A 2,500-nucleotide genomic window follows, 5' to 3' on the forward strand; every position below is an offset into this window, starting at 1 on the left:
ATGGAGGGAGGAGGAGAGGCAGGAAGGGTGTTATTAATTCAACAAGTATTTCCATCCTCCATGCAAACACTCTCAAGGAATTTCTCGCAGCTGGATAAAGGATTTTTCCTTCTGGCTTAAGAGAAGTGCTGAGACTACGTGTTCGCGCCTTCACCCTTTTTTTCTTTTCCTTTTTGTGTGTGCATGTATTCTATTTTCTTTTGCTTATATACTCGTTTATTTTATAACAGATTCCTAGTGTCAGTTCGTGTATGTTGTGCTTATTATCTATTTGTTATTGTTATTATTATTATTATTATTGTTGTTGTTGTTGTTGTTGTTATCACTATTATCATCCTTTATTATTTTTATTCTTACTCTTCTTATTATTACTGTCATTATTATTATTATTTTCATTATCATTATCATTAAATAAAAGTCCTTTCAAACAGGGTATATGGAAGTAGAAGCAAACAGAAATATACGTTGTCAACGGCGAATGACATTTTCTACAGTAATAGTAATTTAAACGAATGCTCATGAAGTTATTTGTGTAAACGAGCTTTTTGGAATTATTATTTTTATAAACATTCACACGTACACACGCACGATGACACGCAATCACGATTACTCTCGCTCATGGGCACTCCTACGCGCTCTTGCAAAATTATCCTCGTTGAAACTCGCATGCAAATACACAGAGAAAAACGTACATATTCACGTACACACACGAGCACAGTCATACACGCACAATCACACACCCACGCATTCCCACACACACACATATTCATCTACACCTACACGAACACCTACACATACCCATTTACATACACATAAACGCACAATTGTCAGAAGTTCAATACCAATGTAATCTGAACACGTGAAAAGAAACAGACAAATTGAATGAATATATACCGATGTAAGAACTCCAAACGTTTATATTATGTTAAGCATATACACTTGGAAATCAGACACACAGGCAAGGACTTCAAAGCTCATTGCTCATGGACATCCAATTAAATTAATCCATTTGATTACCTCAGTTATCAGATTCCCTCCGGCCTAGATGAATAGTACTCGAACCGCTACGTGTTTTAGGCCGAGGAGGCGAGGAGGCAATTGAAACCTGGCGAACACTTCCGTAGAGTTCGCCAAATAAGTAATTGAAACCTGGCGAGCATTCCCGTAGAGTTCATCAGAGAGGCAGTTGAATCCTGGAGAAAATTCCCGTAGAGTTCACCAGAGAGGTAACCGAAACCTGGCGAGCATTCCCGTAGAGTTCGTCAGCGAGGTAACTGAAACCTGGCGAGCATTCCCGTAGAGTTCGCCAGGCGTTTCCTACAGACCTAATTTTTGTAATTAAGCGAACCGCAACAGATATATTTAGATTGATAATTATGCTATAATGATACTAATTATGTTAAAGATAATAATGATACTAATAATGGTACAGATAATGATAATACTAATAATGATAAAGATAATGATGATACTAGTGATGATAAACAATAATAATAGCAATAACAAAAATAAAAACAGCAACAACCTTGATAATGATACTACTACAACTACTTCTACTAGTAACAGTAGTAGTAGTAGTAGTAGTAGTAATAGTATCATCAGTAATAATATTAATGTCAGTTATAGTTACAGTAATAATGATAATTATGATAACAGATGTGATGATAATCATATTGATAATAACTATAATGAATATCACAATTACATCAGTAATAATAATAATGACAATGATTATAAGCATTATTTTAATAAAGACAATAGTAATAATGATAATAACAATAATGATTATGATACTGATGATTATAATGATTATAAGATAATGATGGTAATAGTAATAATAATGATAATGATTATGACAATAATGATAATGATAATAGCAATAATGATAATACTGTTATCAATGATAATATTAATGATAATAATGATAAATAATTATAATGATGATGATGACAATAATAATAATGGTAATAATAATTATAACAATATAATTCACAATGATGATGACAATAATTAAATCATGATTATGATAATGATAATGATAATAATAATGATAATAATAATGATAATGATGATAATAATGATGATGATAATGACAACAATTACAATGATAATAATGATAATGATAATGATAATAATAACAATAATGATAATGTTTTTAAGAATTATAATGATAATAATGATTGTAATAGTAATAATAATAATAATAATAATAATAATAATAATAATAATGATAATAATAATAATAATAATAATAATAATAGTAATAATAACAATAATGATAGTAATAATAATAACATAATTGTAATGATGATGATGATAATGGTGATAATGATAATAATAATAATGATAATAATGATGATGATAGTAATGATAACAAGAATTATCATAATCACAATGATAATAATAAGAATGGCAAAAATATAAATGAAAATACAAAATGAAATAGTAATAATGCTAGTGTAAAAACCACATGCTATTTAGGGCTAAAATATTAGTAGAA

This window comes from Penaeus vannamei, chromosome 11 (genome assembly GCF_042767895.1).
Source record: "Penaeus vannamei isolate JL-2024 chromosome 11, ASM4276789v1, whole genome shotgun sequence".
Lineage (NCBI taxonomy): Eukaryota > Metazoa > Arthropoda > Malacostraca > Decapoda > Penaeidae > Penaeus > Penaeus vannamei.